The sequence below is a fragment of the Protopterus annectens genome, chromosome 7.part1 (genome assembly GCF_019279795.1).
Source record: "Protopterus annectens isolate FY-2018-M chromosome 7.part1, PAN1.0, whole genome shotgun sequence".
Classification (NCBI taxonomy): Eukaryota; Metazoa; Chordata; order Ceratodontiformes; family Protopteridae; genus Protopterus; species Protopterus annectens.
In genome coordinates this window covers 399728353-399747913 of record NC_056740.1, presented here as the reverse complement: position 1 = coordinate 399747913, position 19561 = coordinate 399728353, and positions in this window count along the sequence as shown.

The following is a 19561-nucleotide window of genomic DNA, read 5'->3' as shown; positions in this document are numbered from 1 at the left end:
GAGATTATTAGAGAGGATCCCACCCACTTGAAGTTTTGCCTCTGAACCTTCATATATTCTCCTAAACAAACTTATAATTTTATTAGGGAATGAAGATGATTCCATAAGTCCCAGCTTACTCTGTCAAATGCTTTCTCTGCATCAGGACCTACCAACAACAGATATATTTTCTTACATTCTGCTTCCCTGTGGATCATTAATGTTCTCTTAATGTTGCCAAATGTTTTACTCCCCTTCACAAAACCAAATTGATCGATATCTATCAATTTTAGCATCACATTTGCCATTCTTTAGAGATAAACATTTTATAATCATGGTTTAGTATTGCAATGGGCCTGTATGAAGCTGGATCTGATGTTCCTTTAACCTCCTTAGGTATTACAGCTACCACTGCTTTGTTCCAGGATGCTGGTACTTTTCCTCCTCTTAAAATACTGTTAAGCAAAGCCTTCCAGAGCTTTAGCATTTTTCCCTCCTAACTTCCAAATGTCCACAGGAATACCATCTATTCCTGGGAACTTTCCTGTGGATTGGTTATACATCACCAGTTTTATCTCATCCCCTCCTATCCTAACTGTTAGTAATTGAGCCTCCACTCCCTCGACCCTGGGCATATTTAATCCACATAAACATTTCCATTTGTACATTTTCTTGATTTTCCTGTTTATCTGCTTTATACAGACTTTCATAGAATTTCTGAAATATTTTTAATAGTTCTACAGGATCCCTTGTTATCTTCCTTGTTACAGGCTTCCTAAGCTTGACGACAGCCCTTTCTACTTTCTGTTGCCTGAATCGTTGTGCTAAAAGTTTTTCTGCTCTAGAGTTATTATAAAAAAAAGTTGTTTAACAGTAATCTTTCTAAACTTATGCATGTTATCAAGGTAATCCCTTATTTTCTGTTTAGTGTTCTGCAGTTTCTCCTCTTCTTGTTCTGTAAGATTCCCCCTATTTTGTAATGCTTTATCATTTGTGCCCCTCTAAATAATTATTTGTTAACTACATCTCCCTTTCTTTTATTTCCACCTTATTTTTAAACTCCAGTTTAATTTTATCCCACTCCTTAGCTCTATTTTCAGAAAACATTTCTATCTTTTCTAATAGCTCCTTAATAATTTCCACTACCCATTCCTTAAATTTCCCTCTTTTCAATAGATAGGTGGAAAGTGCCAGTGTCTCATTTTTATTTCATTACCCTGTGTTTTTATTTTAGTTATTATTGGCACATGATATGAAATACTTATTGGGTGTGCATCAAGACCTTCAGTTAAAACTTTTTCATGTGAAATGTAAATTCTGTCTAGCCTAGCCTAATTTTTGTGTCTTGGGGATTAATATGTAAATTCATTCTGCATTCCTAGTACCGAATTCACATCTTCCATGTCAAATATTTCCTTAATTTCTTTAAAAATCTACCCTCCTTTGTTATATTTTCCCTTCTGTCCCCCCAGACATATTTTCACTATTGCAAATCAAATTCTATTCCCCACCTATAAGTAATATTCCTTGCTGAAAGCTGATTATTTCTTCCAGAATTTTCTTAAGCTCCATTATAGCATTTTTTGTTAACTACATTCCAGTGCAATCCTCCTCACTTGCCAGTAGCCGCTTAGTACTACAAATCTACCATTGTTGTCTTTTTTTATCCTTTTCTATTACTATTGGAGATCCTCTTGCAATTACTATAAGTAATCCTCTCTCCCATTTGCCCCAGGCATTCTTCTGAATAACCATCCTAAAAACCTTTGTTTGTCAAATTCACATGTTCAGTTCTTATCAAGTATATCTCCTGTAGCATAACTATTTGTACTCTAAATTTTTAATATACTTATTATTGTTTCTTTTTTGTATTTATCTGTGAGATCATTAACATTTAAAGACATTATAGAAAGCATCATATTCTTGAGAGATTATTATTCCACCTTTTATGTATAACAGCTTTTTTGTTAAATATCAAATATCAGTTTTTGTGTTACATGTATGTACTGTTTGACAGGTTAATCTTTTATACAGTTGTTTCTTGTCATCTCCATTTAAGCCTATGTCACATCTTACAGAACTTTTTGCTTTATTGAAAACCCTCAAACACACACACACACACACACACACACACACACACACACACACACACACACACACACGCACGCACGCACACACACACACACACACACACACACACACACACACACACACACACACACACACACACACACACACACACACACAATACCCCCTAAAACCTATTGACTTATTAATAACACACAAAACTATGTACATCTTCAAATATTGAAGTTTTATCCTCCTAATAGGAACAAATGTTCCAAACCGACAGCTGCACACATAGACTCAAGCTAACCTAAAAGAAAGGTTATCCATGCTATGAAGCTTGGTATAGCCTGTGGTTCTTTTAAGTGCTGTCTGGTTTTGTCTTATCATTAAAGCTCTCTCAGCTGGGAAAACACTTGAATGCTTTCAGAAAATATTTTCCCCTAGCCATTTCTCTTTATCAGATTACTGGCTAGAGATATAAGAACCAGACACAAAACCATTTACTAGAAAAAAACGCCTTATAATATTGAGTATTCTTTTTGATTTACTTGCTTTCTCATCAAACTTGTTCCTAGGTTAAGCTAATGAACTTAACCCAGTCATTCCCCTATGTAAAATGAGAAAAAGCACACTAATTTGTCTTTTGTCATGCTATTTTAACCAGATCCTTTTTTGTTTTACATTGTAGTACCTACATTTTTTAAAAGTGAACAAGAAGGAGGGAAGAAGGGAGAAAGCAACAAAAATAATAAGCAGAAGCACCTATTTACAATAGAATCCCCATTACACTTAATTTAAAAATAACTGAAGCATTTTACTTTTTAACATGCACAGAAAATCATGCACCACTTAAATAATAATGTTAAGAAAAAAAAAAATGTTTTACTTACAGTTAACTCTCTCCCTCCTTTTCCCCTTTGCTGAGTATTTTGCCAAATATTGATGACATGAAGTAGGGCATATGCTTTAGAGTCCCCCTACAAGTTTAACAAAGTCCAAACAAGACCAATATTTCCAGATTTTCTTGTTCTGTCCTGTTTCACAAATGTAATTATTGCTTTGTAATCCCACATTTGTCAGTTTCTAAGTTACTGATTTTAGTCTCCAAACATTAATGACATGACTTAGGGCATATGCTTTAGAGGCCCCTACAAGTTTAACAAAGCCCAAGGAAGTCCCATATTTCCAGATTTTCTTGTTCTGTTCCTGTTCATCTCCATCTCCAGTGCACTATTGGTTCTTCTAGTCAAATCCTGTGCTTTTGTGTGTCTCTCTCTCTAGTATTTTTCATTAAAACATTGTATAGAACACAGTGTGTGTATGTAACTTTAAGAAGCATTTACAGATGTAAGCATGTGCATATAAATAGTGAGCATGTCCAGACAGCAGTACCATTTTGAGAGAACAGCCAGAGTGTTAACATGTATGAGTTTGGTGGTCAGTCTCTTTATAAGTTTATTTGAGTTTAAGTTACAAAGCCTCATTCCTGATGTGTTTGTGTGTAATAATGCTGCTTGAACTGAACCCACAACTATTTGTCTATTTTATCCTGACCAGATGAGTGACATGGTGTTAAAACTAGGATTGAGAGTGCAACTTATTTAAGCCATGAGGTGCAGAGTTGAAGGTGAAGGTATATTGAGGTTGGTTGATGGTGCTCAAACAATCAAAAAGGGCCAGAAATGAACTAAAGGTAACTGAAACTTGCACAAATGATTTATTTTACAAAGAGAATGAAACAGAGCATTTGTGAGGCACAAAACAGATTATTAATCAAACGAATAGCACAAAACACATTACTAATACAAAATGCATTATTAATTAAACAAACTATTCGAAATTATGATATTTGATAAAACTAGCAGAAATATTCATATGGGTCTCAGAATTACCTCTGGTTTGCATAACGAGCATGTTCAAAGTAAAACAAGCACAAGAAAAGTATAATGAGCATGACAAGAGGTTAAATGGGCAGAACGAGTACAATAAAAGGGCAAAATAAGCTTAAAGAGCAAGGTAACTGCATGTGTTTTAGTAAAAGACCGTGTTTTGGCATAAACTACTATTTTGCATTGACCAAAGCCATTCAAAGCATAACTAGAGTTGTTCAAGTGTCTCAGAGTGTGCCAAGTGTTTGCAGAGTGTGTGCTTTATTAGTGTGTAATTATTTCAGAGAGTTTGCTGAGTGCAAAGTGCAGTTATATTGCAAAGTACAGTCAAAGTACAGCCATTTTGAATTGTTTCTTGTACTGTGTACATTAATTTGTAGAGTGCTGCCATTTCAACATGTTACACTGTACAGTTATTTTGCAAAGTACAGCCATTTTGAAAGGTTCTTATGATGTGTACAGTTTATTTGCAAAGTGCATTAATTTTGAAGTGTTTCTTACTCTGAGTTTCTTTTGCTGTGTACAGTTTGTTTGCAGAGTACAGTCATTTCAAAGTATTTCTTATACTGATAAGGAGTGGTTTCGCAAAGTACAGTCATTTTAAAGTGTTCTGCTACGGAGACTTATTTGGTAAAGTACAGTTATTTCAAAGAGCCTGCTGTACTATTGGGCATAATTACAATTCTGGCATAAAATTCTGGCATATATTTAAGTGTGTATGTTCATATATTATTCTAAGCACCTTCACTACTGTGTGTTGATATGGCAGAGGCATTTCACAGACCCAGTCCACTTGTGTTTGATGATAATATTGCAGAGAATTGGAGAGTATTTGAGCAGGAATACAATATTTTCATGCAAGCAGCTTTTTCTGACAAAGATGCACATACAAGAGCATTCATTTTGCTTAACTTAGCTGGGTCAGAGGCCATTGAGAGAGAGCGTACATTTCTGTATGCAGAAGCAGTATATGCAGGAGAGGGGAAAATACCATATTGCTGTACCAGCTGAATCAAGGGAGGACCCTGAGTGCCTGAAATGTAAATTTAGAGAAACGTGCAACCCTCAGACAAATGTTACATTAGAGAGGCACCTATTCTGTACAAGAGACCAAATGCCAGGTGAAACTTATTTATTTATTTATTTTTATTTTACATTTGTTGATCGGGATAGTCCGACTGGATACTTGTCCATTTTCAGTGGAGACCCAGGGAGAAAAGCTCCATACATACATACAGAAAAACTGTTACATTAAACAAGTTCACAGGTTCATAGGTTCATAGGTGTGTACTAGGCTAATGGCCCTGGGACATTTACAATCCTAGCCCATAGGATTACCCTGACATCGTGCCACCCGATCTTATTTCCCAGTGCCTCTGTTGAGTAGAGGCACTGGAGTGATCCTGGGGTGAATTTTCTATTTCCCATCCACTCATCAAGATTTCTCTTGAACAGGACCAGTGAGGTGCTCTGCTTGACACGTATAGGAAGTCTATTCCATAGCATGGGCAGTCTCTGGGTTATGAACCTGTCCTTCCAGCATGTTCTGTTGATTGTGGGTCTCTGGAGCGTGTGGTGCAGAGGGATTGGGATTTCTTTAGATGTAGCATTTCTAAGAGAGCTGGGTCAGACATGGCTTTGTAAGTCAAGCAGAGATTGTCTCTAAGTAGGTGATATGAGACAGCACTGTTACAGATACAATACATAGCATAAAAGTCATTAATTCTGTCATATATAAATCTGATTTGTTATAGAGTAACAATTAGGAAGCAATGTAGGGGTGGCCAAAAGACCTCTTTAGCACATGTTTATATTGCCAGAGTTAGTCAGGATTAGAGCAAGGACATAGCCATTGCATTTTAAAGTACTGTTTTAGATTTTCCTTTTGAATTGGGTTAGAACAGGTTCTAAAGTAAGTTCAGCAGGAAGTAAGTTCCATATTTTGCCAACAGAGTTGGCATATAAAGAGTCTCCAGATGAGTTGTTGCTTTTGAGGGTTTGGACTAGTAATTTGTTGGATGAGCGAAGTGTCTTGAGGTTGCTGTAAGGGGTGATAATTTTTGTAAGTACAGGTGTGTTTATGCGCTACTATTAGCTGATTATACTGAAGTTGGATAGGCAATTCTAGCCACCCTAGATTCTTTAGGTTCAGACAGTGGTGTGTTCTGAATGCTGCTCCAGTGGCAAATCTAGCAGTATGATTAAAGCAGCTAGAGAGTTTATTAAGCTCAGACTTACTCAAGTTCGTGAAGAGAAGGGATTGCATAAAGGAGGGCGGAAAGTAGATGTGTATGGGCAATTACCATCCTAGCTAGTGGAGTGAGGAAAGGTTTGATCTTGTATAGTGAGACAAGTTTTTTATTAACTTTTTTAATAGTTTGATTAATATGCATATCAAACTTGAGGTTATTATCAACTGTTACACCTAAGAGTTTGGTACAGGGATCTTTGACAATGACAGTGCCATCATTAGATTTTATAGTAAAGGTTGGAGAGGAAGCTTTATGAGTGGGGGGAAAAGCAGGAGCTTTGTTTTGTTAGGATTTAATAGGAGACATTGATTACAGAGCCAATTTTCAACACTATTAAAACATTTTGGGATAGAGTCTGCAGACTTAAAGGGGAGGTGGCAGAGCAAATCAACGTAGATTCATCTGCATATTGAATGCAGGTGACTGTTGGGATGACTGTTGCAGCTGATATCACTGACTTGGGAAATAAGGCTAAAATGTGCAGATTTGGTGATTTGAAAGATGAGTTAATAAAGGACAGGCTTGTGTGTGGCATCAGTAATGCTGCAGTGCGAAAGAATTTGCTTCGTGACAGTGATTTAACACTGAGCAAAGGCATAGAGATTTGTTAAATCCATGAACTCACAGAAAGGCACACAAGTATGCTTACAAGTGATAGGAGCTTAATTTCAGCAGCCTCTAGAGCAAGCATAGACAGCATGCAGCATGTGGCAATCACTAGCAGACCTAAGCACATGGTAGCTGCAACTCTGCGGGATTCCCAGGGAGGACCCATAACTTTCTAGCAAGTTCCAAGACTAGCTCGGCAAAATGGACGTGCTCAGTGCAGTATAAGGGTGTCAGCAAAACCCAAGTCAAGTCTTATTGTTAACTGTTGTAATTGTGGTGCTAATGATGAGTCTAAAAGAGAGAAGTGCTTAGCATTTGGTCAGCAATGCCACACGTGTAAAAAATTGAACCACTTTCAAAAGTTTTGTAAATCAAGCAAGCCTCATTCAGTTATTAAGAAAGGTCACTCAAAAAAAACAAGTTGATCGAGTGGAAAGCTGCAACCCTAGATGTAGATGGTGTATCAATAGTTGGTGAAAAGGTTAATGCAGTGGTAGATTTAATGGCAAAGAATTAAGTATTTTGTACTGTCCTGATCAATGTTAAGCCCATGGAGCTCAAAGCAGACCCTGTTTCAAAGTGTAATGTGATGTCAACAGTAACATTTGCTAGAGTGAGAGCTGGTGAACAACTTAATTTGGCCAGCTGTGTGAAGCTTATTGCTTATAGAGGTGAAGAGATTCAAACTGAAGGCTCACTAGTGCTGTCATGCTATTCGGCTGGCAACAGTTACAGATTGCAGTGTTATGTAGTCAGAAGACCTGTGCAATCATTATTAGGTCTCAGAGACAGCTTGAGAATCATACTGATTTCTTTTACCAAAGAAGTCCATCATGTCAGCACATGTCCCAGTTCCAGCATCACTGATGCTATTTTCTCAGCGTATGCTGATGTTTTTGACGACACGTTAGGCAAACTTCCAGTTGTGTACTCCATGAAAATAAACCCATAGGTCAGTACAGTGGTCAGACCAGCCAGGAAAGCTCCAGTAGCTATGCAGGATAAAGTCCAGTTAGATAAAATGGTGCAGCAAGGTGTGATTTGTCCGGTCATAGAACCAAATGAGTGGGTGTCACTGCTCACAAGAAAAGTTCAGATGAAATCAGAATATGCATTGACCAAAGAGACTTGAACAAGGCATTAAAGAGACCTCATCATCCTATGTGTGCAGTCAAGGAGGTTGCCGCCCTCATGCCAAATGCCACTGTTTTTACTGTCTTAGATGCAAAGAGTTCATTTTGGCAAGTGATGCTTGATTGCAAATCTTCACTACTGACTACATTCAGTATCACATTTGGTAGATACAGATTCCTCAGGATGCCTTTTGGAATAAATTCTGCCAGCGAAGTCTTTCAGCATGCAATGAATCAAAAATTTTCAGGCTATCTGTGTGCTATAATAGTTGATGATTTACTGGTTGGAGGCAGTGGTGAAGCAGAGCATGACAGAAACCTCAGGAAAGTTCTGGACAGAGTTCGTGAAGTGAACTTAAAGCTCAAGCTTCTGAAATGTAAATTAGACTACCAGAAGTTACTTATGTAGGTCATTTATTTGCCAGTACTGGATATGACCAGACACTTCCAAACAAGCAGACATTCTTGACATGCCAACCACAGACAATGCCCAAGCCTTACAGTGATTCCTTGGTATGGTTAACTATTTGGGCAAATTTATCCCCAACTTTTGTGAGTTATCAGCATGTTTAAGAGAGCTGACACACAAAAATGTTGCCTGGTCATGGTTGGAACAACACAAGAGAGCATTTGATAACCTCTAACAGCAAACTGACAACCCACCTACATTAAGGTACTATGATGTCTACAAACCAGTAGTTCTTTCCTGTGATGCTTCACAGTTCAGTCTTGGTGCAGTTATTCTTCAAGAGGGCAGACCTGTTGCCTATGTATCTAGAACTCTTACCCAAACTGAGATGCAGTATGCTCAAATTGAGAAGGAACTTTTGGCAATTGTGTTTGCATGTTCAAAGTTCCATGATTATATTTATGGTCGAGCTATCCAAATAGAAACTGATCATCAACCTCCAGTCACCATTTTAAAGACGCCTATGCATACCGCTCCAGCAAGACTACAAAGAATTATACTCAGATTACAAAAGTACAACATCAAAATGGTCTATACGAAAGGCAAACTTCTTTATCTGTCTGATACCTTATCCAGATCGCCCAGAAATACAGCGGAACAGCTTCATGCAGAGAATTTTGACTTTGATGTCATGGAAGTGGATAATTTTTCTACCACAAGACTTGATGAGCTAAGAGATCACACAAAGACTGATCCAATTTTGCAAAAGCGCAACCACTTCGTCAATATAGGATGACCGTCAAAGCAATCCTGTGTACCACCAGAAGTACAACCTTATTTTACATGCAGAGATGAGATGCTGATAGAAGATGGTATTATTTTCAAAGGTCCAAAAGTTATTGTTCCTACTTCCTTACAACATGAATGCATTCAGATTTTGCATCATGGCCACCCATGTTCCGATTCTACCAAAAGAAGGGTGAGAGGACTAGTATTTTGCCCTTCTCTGTCAAAGGACATTGATAAAGTGCTTTCTTCTTGTGCAGTATGCAACAGTACTAAACTGCATTTGCAAAAAGAGCCACTTCAGCTAAGCCAGATTTGTGAACTACCTTGGTCAACAGTAGCCACTGACATATTTGAGTGGAACAATCAGCATTACTTAGCATTGGTAGACTCTTATTCAAATTGGTTTGAGATTGATTTGCTACCTAACCTAACATCCACTGCTGTTATTACTAAGATGAAACATCATTTTTCAGCCGTGGTAGTCCATACAAAGTTATTTCTGACAATGGTACCCAGTATACCAGTCAATTGTTTCAGAAATTTGCAAAAGAGTGAGACTTTATCCGTGTTACTAGTATTTTGGAATACCCACAGTCAAACGGCCTTGCAGAACATGCAGTACAGAGTGCAAAGCAATTACTAGAGAGATCAAAGTGTGACTATACCAATATCTTCTTGAATTTGCTGCATCTCAGAAATATTCCCCGTGACAACTTACTTGGCTCACCTGCTCAGAGACTTTTACCTAGGCAAACCAGAACAACCATGCCTATGAGTTCTAGTTTGTTGGTGCCTAATGCTAAAAACAACAAAGCAATCAAAGCCCAACTTTTTAAGAAACACTTCTTTCAGTAGTCCAGCTATGATAAAATGAGCAGATTTCTTTATCCACTGAAAGAATGAGAGACAGTGAGGATGCAAACGGCAAAAAGCTTTGATCAGATTGGTCAAGTGAAAGGCGTATGTGCCAAGCCGAGATCCTATATAGTAGAATCTGAGGGTATAGAATACAGGAGAAACTGCAGGCATCATCTTCCTCTGTCAGAAAGACAATTGCAGCATCTTACCTGTGATACGCACTCTAGATCTTAGAGCAACCCTGACAATGTTCATACCGAAGAACATGTCTCAGTATCAACTGCCATTCCTTTTGATGTCCCTGATTTCCCCAAAGTTGAACATTCCTTGAAGGCAGTCCCTGCTGCTACATCCAATTCTGACTTTTATATTACATGATCAGGTCGTATTTCTAGACCTAGTGTAAAATGCACAGCAACCTGGACATGTTTTGTTTTATATGTGTCTAATTCATTATGATTTCATGTCAAAGAATTAGTTCTGTATAATTGCATGTCAAAAGATTATTTCTGTGTAATTGCATGTCATTGAATACTGTCATTTAGTATATAATCTATTTCTTAAAGAGGGACGATGTAGAACAGAGCGTGTGTATGTACCTTTAAGAAACATTTCCAGATGTAAGCACGTGCATATAAATAATGAGCACATGCAGGCAGCAGTTCCATTTTGAGGGAACAGCCAGAGTGTTAACATGTACGAGTGTGGTAGTTAGTCTGCTTATAAGTTTATTTGAGTTACAAAGCTTCATTCCCGATGTGTTTGTGTGTAATAAAGCTGCTTGAACTGAATCCACAACTGTTCATCTGTATTATCCTGACCAGACGAGCGATACACTGGGAAAGGTTTCACTAGCACCCTCTCTCTATGGTCTTTATTACCAAAAGAACGAGAAGCAGAATCTCCTTCTGTTTCACAGCTCACTTTTTGTTGTAGAGACTTTTGTATTTCTTCCTTAGCATGTACCTCATAAAAATGATTTTGTTCTTCCAGGGAAAAATATTTTGAAGATAGCTGGGTACAGCAGTTTGAATCTCATGCCTGCTTCTCGACATTCTGTGAATAATGGAATACATTTACTCCTTTTCTGCCTGGTGTACAATGAGTAATCATTCTCCACAAATACTTTGCTGTCTCCCACTTTTAGTACTTTGCCCTTCTGCCACATTTTTGTCAGAATCAACTCTTTCTGCTGGCAAGATTGCATTTTTACTATTAACGGTCTACGTTGTTTTCTCATAGCCAGGTATGGACCGTAAACACGATGTAATCTTTCACGTAACAGTTCCTTTTGTGGAATACCAGTCCAATTGCTTATCTGTGCTTTCAAGAAATGAATACAGTCTGTTCCCTTTAGCTTCTCAGGTACGCAGAAAATCTAACGTTTTCCCTATGTGCTCTGTCCTCTAGCTCTATTATTTTTTGAAACATCTCTTCTTCCACAGTCTCATATTCAGCCCGCCTTTTCTTCATTGCGACCTCTGAGTTTTGCAGTTTTATCATCTCATCCGAGTATCTGTTTAAAGCTTCTTCCATTTTTTCCAGCCTTTTATTGTTTGAGTTGCTATACTTAATCAGCATTTCATTTATTTTAGTCAGATCTGTATGCATTTGCTTTATACTTTCCTCAAGGTTACTGGAAGTCATGTCCGCAGCTTGCATTTCTTTTTGCTGAACAGCTACACTACTTTTCACAGTCAGTGATTTTTTTATCACCTTTTGTAGCTGATTTTCCTTCAGGTCTGCTGTATTTCTTTTTTCCTGACATCCAGACAGTGCACTTACTAGTTAGTTACTAAAATTTACTCAAAAATCCAGGTCTGCTGGCTTTCTCTGCTAAGTTTCTGTTTTCACATTGGGAGAGCCAGAATTAAGCTATTACTCAATGTGCAGCCATCTTGGAAGTCCATAAAGTTATATATTGTATTTGTTTTATATTTTGAAATTGTCTGCACATTTAATATGGTAATATTATTATAAAAATAAGCTTTTACGTCTTTAAATTATTGGGATTATTGGCTAATTAATTAACAGTGGTCTCACCTTTGATAACCACATCGCCACAACAGTCAGGAAATCCTTCTATGTGGCACACCTCATCACTAAGGGCTTTTCATCCAGAAAAAAGGAGGTCATTGTCCCACTGTACTCATCCCTCATTAGACTCATTATAGAATACAATGCCCCGTTTGGTATGTACCTCTCAAGACATCTGCAACAACTGGAAAGGCTGCAGAAATACCTCACTAAAAGAATCACAGGCCTAAAGCAGATGCCCTACGCTGACCGCCTTAAAAAACTCCAGCTATACCCTGTCACATATCGTCTACTCAGAGGCGATCTCTGCTTAACATACAAGGCCATGTCAAACCCAGAGCTGTTGGATATGATACACTTAAAGAAATCCTAATCCCACAGAGCCACACGCTCCAGGGATCTAAACCTTGTCATCACAATAAACAAAACATGCTGGAGGGATAGGTTCCTGACCCAGAGACTCTCCAGACTCTGGAATAGATTGCCCATACATGTCAAGCAGAGTGCCTCTTTGGCTCTCTTCAAAAGGAACCTTGATGATTGATGGGAGAAAGGAAATTCACCCCGGGGATCACGTCAATCGCTCTGCTAGACAGAGGTCCAGGGAAGTAAATAGTGTGGGAAGAAATAGCCAAGAAATTGTTATGGCTAGGCTTGTACAGGCCCTAGGGCTGATAGCCTAGTACCAACCTATAAACCTATGAACCTGAATAAGATTTGTCATGTGATTTTTGTAAGGTACAAATGCTGTGAGGTTGTAAATTTATTTATTCTGAAGAAGTTCGTAGCATAATAAAGAACTAAAGCACTTAACATTTACACCCTCATTTTTTATCTCTCTGGCCTAGCTTGTGTAAAATGTGTTTTGTGTTATAAGGATAACTACATTTTCATCATTATTTTGATTAACAGGCATTCTGCTGTTGGCATCCTCCAAATTCATTGGTATGGTGGAACTCTTTGCTTCCGATGCTGATCCTGTAAAAAAATATTTGAAAACATTACTCATAGTAAGGGGGTGTGGGGGGTCATATCACGCACACTGCCTTCATTGCTATTCTCTGTTGATGTAGAATGTTTCACCTGGTAAGAGTAATTTTTATTTGTTTAATGTAATTATTTGCTGCCAGCATTCAGTTCTCTATATGAATATATGGTACTATTTTTAAACCAACCTTCATGAGCAGATGAATGTTTCTGCTGCAGATGATGGTCACAGCCAGTGTCCACAGCACCTCTCATTATTACACTGCCATCATTGTTTGTGTCATACTCTTCCCCATGGATGGAGAAGATATTCCTCATCTGGTGTTAACTGGATAACTGTTGCAGCCCTCCCATATTGGTACAGGCAATTTCATTCTGCCTCCCCTTGCTTCTTGCACATCCTACCAAATTATTTGCCCTCTTCTTACACTGTTTTAATGTGTGGTTAGTGCTACTCACTGCACTGATGTTGAGGACAACTTGACTCCAGGATTTTGTCCACTCAGGTTATTGGACTCCCCTTTACCAAACAGACTTTTCCCATATGTTCCAAGGGCGGCCACGAGGACATGATTTTTCTCATTGCTGAAGTTATCCGTTCTCTGCCTTGAGCCATTGTTTTGCATTATTACTGCATATTGTTTAAAAGAAAAAAAGAAAAAAAAGGCCACAGTTATTCACAAAAACTTCTGGATGTAGTAATTCAAACTACACAACACTGACTATGTTGCCTGCCACCCTCCCAGAAAAAAATGTTAGGTGACACAAACCGCACACTTATATGCACATATTCAGCACAGCCAAGTGAAGATGTGCTACAGAATCAGTTGAAGTACATTTGCATCAATAAAGCAAACATTTTTTAACAGATTCATCATTCCCCCATCTCCTACCATTGTTATGTGTTCATGTCACTTTGCATTCATAAGTGGTAGTTAGAAATCCTCCAGTAAAGACACATATATGTTGAGCCAAAAAAAATCCTTACCACTGCAGTAACAATTTAATGAATACATTTCTACCATGTATGCACAATCACTAAATGATGCCAAAGTAAATATTTCCCCTCAGTGATCATTAATCATTTCCACTGCTGCTGTTCTGAATTTCTTCTTCCAAGCACGACCTTTGCAATATTCATTAATAGCCATCATGACATGCACCTAATATTCGTAAAAGCAACATTTCCATAATTTAATGCAATCATTTTACACATTTGGATGTGCTTCTTATTAAATTGTAATTTTTTATTATTTTCTTATATGATGGTATTCAGCTTTTCCCCATAAATTCAGATCTATTTAAACCGTTTATATGCAAATTAGACTCTTCGCATTTATCTCTTTGAACTGCAGTAATATGCAAATATGCAAATATGCATGGCCACATGAAAGCAGACTCAGATTCAGACTGTGATGAACACACTGCACATAGTGGTGGAGTCTGCAGCCGTCCACAGCATGCCCACACCTTTCCTACCATGCATCAGGAATGTAATATGCTCATTTATGTTGAAATGTGAAAATATTCAGATAAAACAAACTGGAGTCTTATGCACTACATTTATCCCAACAACACAGTCTAAAGTCTACCCATCTAACTTCCTCTGAGAAACTTAATATATATATATATATTTATGTATATATATCCTTGATGCTGCAGTGAAGGAAAGTGTAATATTCATGTGTTATACTTTCAAAAAGATAGCTAAGGCAAGGTACACAAACACTGGCAATTATAAGTATTCATCATCTTCTTTCAGCTGTTCCCGTTAGGGGTCGCCACAGCAGATCAACTGTTTCCATTTCTTCCTGTCCTCTGCATCTTGCTCTGTCACACCAACCACCTGCATGTCCTCTCTCACCACATCCATAAACCTTATCTTAGGCCTTCCTCTTTTCCTGTTACCTGGTAGCTTCATCCTTAGCATCTTTTTCCCAATATACTCAGCATCCCTCCTCAGCACATGTCCAAACCAGCATAATTGTGCCTCTCTGGCTTTGTCTCCAAACCTTCCAACCTGGGCTGACCCTCTAATATACTTATTCCTAATCCTGTCCACCCTCATCACACCCAGTGCAAATCTTAACATCTTTAATTCTGCCACATCCAGCTCAAACTCCTGCCTTTTTGTCAATGCCACTGTCTCCAATGCATATAACATAGCTGGTCTCACTACCCTCTTGTAGACCTTCCCTTTCACTCTTACAGGTACTCGTCTGTCACAAATCACTCCTGACACTCTTCTCCACCCACTCCATCCTGCCTGTACTCTCTTCTTCACCTCTCTTCCACACTCACCATTACTCTGAACAGTTGATCCCAAGTATTTAAACTCATCCACCTTCGCCACCTCTAATCCTTGCATCCTCACCATTCCTCTATCCTCCCTCTCATTCACACACATATATTCTGTCTTATTCCTGCTGACCTTCATTCCTCTTCTCTCTAGAGCATATCTCCATCTCTCCAGGGTCTCCTCCACCTGTTCCCTACTCTCACTACAGATCACAATGTCATCTGCAAACATCATAGTCCACGGGGACTCTGTCTGATCTCATCTGTCAACCTGTCCATCACCATTGCAAATAAGAAAGGGCTCAGAGCTGATCCTTGATGTAACCCCACCTCCACCTTAAATGCATCCGTCACTCCCACTGCAGTCCTCACCACTGTCACACTACCCTCGTACATATCCTGTACCACTCTTACATACTTCTCTGACACTCCTGACTTCCTCATACAATACCACAACTCCTCTCTAGGCACACTGTCATATGCTTTCTCCAAGTCTACAAAAACACAATGCAACTCCTTCTGACATTCTCTGTACTTCTCCATCAACACTCTCAGAGCAAACATTGCATCTGTAGTGCTCTTTCCCGGCATGAAACCATACTGCTGTTCACTAATCATCACATCCCTTCTTAACCTAGCTTCCACTACTCTTTCCCATAACTTCATGCTGTGACTGATCAGTTTTATCCCTCTGTAGTTACTACAGCTCTGCACATCACCCTTATTCTTACAAATTGATACCAAAACACTTTTTCTCCATTCCTCAGGCATCCTCTCACTTTCCAAGATTTCATTAAACAATCTGGTTAAAATCTCCACTGCCATTTCACCTAAACACCTCCATGCTTCCACAGGTATGTCATCTGTTCCAACAGCCTTTCCATTCTTCATTCTCGTCATAGCTATCCTTACTTCCTCCTTGCTAATCCATTGTACTTCATGATTCACTATCCCTACATCATCCAACCTTCTCTCCCTCTCATTCTCTTCATTCATCAACCCCTCAAAGTACTCTTTCCATCTCCTCAACACACTCTCCTTGCTTGTGAGTATGTTTCCCTCATTATCCTTTATCACCTTTACCTGCTGCACATCTTTCCTAGCTCGGTCCTTCTGTCTACTCTGTCCAGCCAATCGGTACAGGTCCTTTTCTCCCTCCTTAGTGTCCAGCCTTTCGTACAATTCTTCATATGCCTTATCCTTAGCCTTCGCCACCTCTCTCTTTGGCGTGCACCTCATCTCCTTATACTCCTGTCTACTTTCTTCATCTCTCTGACAATCCCACTTCTTCTTTGCCAACCTCTTTGCCTGTATACTCTTCTGTACTTCCTCATTCCACCACCATGTCTCCTTGCCGTCCTTCCTCTGTCCCAATATGATACCAAGCACCTTTCTAGCCATCTCCCTTACTAGCTCTGCTGTAGTTACCCAGCTATTTGGTAACTCTTCACTGCCACCCAGTGCCTGTCTTAACTCATCCCTGAACTCCACCTCACAATTACCCTTTTTCAATTTTCACCATTTGATCCTTGGTGTTGCCCTCACACTCCTCCTCCTCTTCTTGATAACCAACGTCATCCTACAAACCACTATCCTATGCTGCCTAACAACACTTTCTCCAGTCACCACTTTACAGTCTCCAATCTCCTTCAAACTGGCCCTCCTACATAAGATATAATCCACTTGTGTGCATCTTCCTCCACTCTTGTATATCACCCCATGCTCCTCCCTCTTGTTAAAATACGTATTCACCACAGCCATATCCATCCTTTTCGCAAAATCCACTACCATCTGACCTTCTGCATTCCTTTGTTTAACACCATACCTACCAATCACTTCCTCATCCCCACTGTTCCCTTCACCAACATGCCCATTTAAATCTGCTCCAATCACCACTCTCTCACACTTGGGTACAGTCATCACCACTTCATCCAATTCACCCCCAAATTTTTCTTTCTCATGCATTGCACACCCAACTTGCGGAGCATATGCACTAACAACATTAATCATTACACCATCAATTTCCAGCTTCATAAACATCACTCTATCCAACACCCTTTTCACCTCCAAAACACTCTTCGCATACTGTTCCTTCAGAATAACTCCTATGCCATTTCTCCTCTCATCCACACCATGATAAAACAATTTGAACCCACCTCCGATACACCTAGCCTTACTCCCCTTCCATCTGGTCTCTTGCACACACAATATACCAACCTTCCTTCTGTCCATCATATCAGCTAGCTCTCTCTCTATACCAGTCATACTGTCAACATTCAAAGTTCCAACCCTCACTACCACAGTCCTAATATCTCTCCTCTCTTCCTGCCTTCGGCCATGCCTTCCGCCTCTTCTCCTCCTTCGGCCAACAGTAGCCCAATTTCTGCCAGCACCATGTTGGCTAACAGTACTGGTGGCGGTCATTGTTAAACCAGGCCTCGACCGATCTGGTATGGAAATATTAACTGGTGACTGCAGGAAAAGATTTGGCGAAGTTTTACGCCGGATGCCTTTCCTGACACATCCCTCCCCATTTATCCGGGCTTGGGACCAGCACAAAGAAATGCACTGGCTTGTGCATCCCCAGTGGCTGGGTTATTACATAATGAAAATGATTATTGCATATTTTTATGCACAATATAAGTAAAACTCCACTGCCAATTATAAGTGGGCAAGGTGATCCGCTGTGGTGACCCCTAATCAGGAAAATCCGAAAGAAGAAGATAAGTCAAATTAGAATATATTCCTTTAAGAAAATGTCTGTGACAAAGCATTTTTTGTTAAACCAAACTTACCAGTAATAACAGAACCTGATGGTTATTTGGGTTTGGTTAAGGTAGTTTCGCACACCAGAGGGAGTCTTTATAAAATCTTGGACCACACCCCTTCTCATAATTTCTTCATTCTGGAACCAGCACTTCTAGACATGGCAGCACCTGTTAAGGCAAGAGGCCGTGCACTAGGCCGGTCAGATAAAGAAACCAAAATAATGCTCTACCTTCTGAAGGGGTCATATCTGAATAAGTACCTTCTGAAGGAGTTGTACCTGGATAAGCTGAAGGTGTAGTGACTGGAATAACATTGATATCTGGCAGGAGATGGGTAAACATCTGGAAACCCTGACAGGGATCACACACTCTGGCTAGAAGTGCCATCAAAGGTACGATGACCCGAAGAAGTGTAGGGTGGACCAGCTGGTTGAGTAGATAGACCAGGTTGAGACAAGAAGGTCTGAAATATAGAGTAAGTATAAAATTATTATTTTTTTTTTGGGGGGGGGGGTATCATAGGTAAATCATTTAACAATGTTGTATAATTTAAGGTATTAGCTAGAAGAAATATGTGTACCTGCAGAAATGTATCTGTAAGGTTATTATAATAATTAAAAATAAAACATGCACATATTTGTACACAAAGCTGCATCAGCATAGAAATATGTAATTCTTATGCATGCAATAATAATAATTAGCTGTACAAATAGAAATGTAAGATATGTATGAGTAAAATAATCTGCCTATAGATGTCTGAAAAACACAGGTATACATCTGCATAAGTTTTTGTGTATGTCTTTAGACAGAAAGGAAAATGTTTGTATTTCCATACTTTCATTTCATATTGCATTACTTTAGGTAGTAGTTAAATTACATGCAGATAGATTGCATTGACCAGGGATTATTTCATACTGTATTAATTGTATACGGAAGTCCTTTCTTTTCCAAATTGTAAGCGCACATACAAGATGCCTGAAGTCAGTCAGACACCCCACCCTGTTCATACTGGAGATTGGTGAAAGGGTGGTGGGGGTTGCTATACTGTGAAGTGAACATCCAGCAAAAGTCAAAGTCAAAGTAAACTTTATTGTCATTCAGAATCACACAGGTGTAAAAACTGAACAAAATTCTGCATCTCCAAACTCAGATGTGCAGATATTACTTAGACTTAATCCGACAAGATATTAATACAAAAATTACTTTCTCTATACCACAATGTTCTAGCTAGATAATCCTAATATTGCACATACTTTACTGAAAATAACTAATATTATTAACTCTGTATTACTTCTGCATACATTTTAAATAATCACCTTTATATTCTTAGAATTGTTCAGGAAGAAAGCTATCAAGCACACATTTGAACAGCTTAGAAAATGAAAACATCCATAACTTGTTACATTGTTCTGTCTGTCTTCACATTGAGGCTGTACCAAATTCAGAGACTCCTACATGCAAAGCATAAATATTTTTAAAAGAA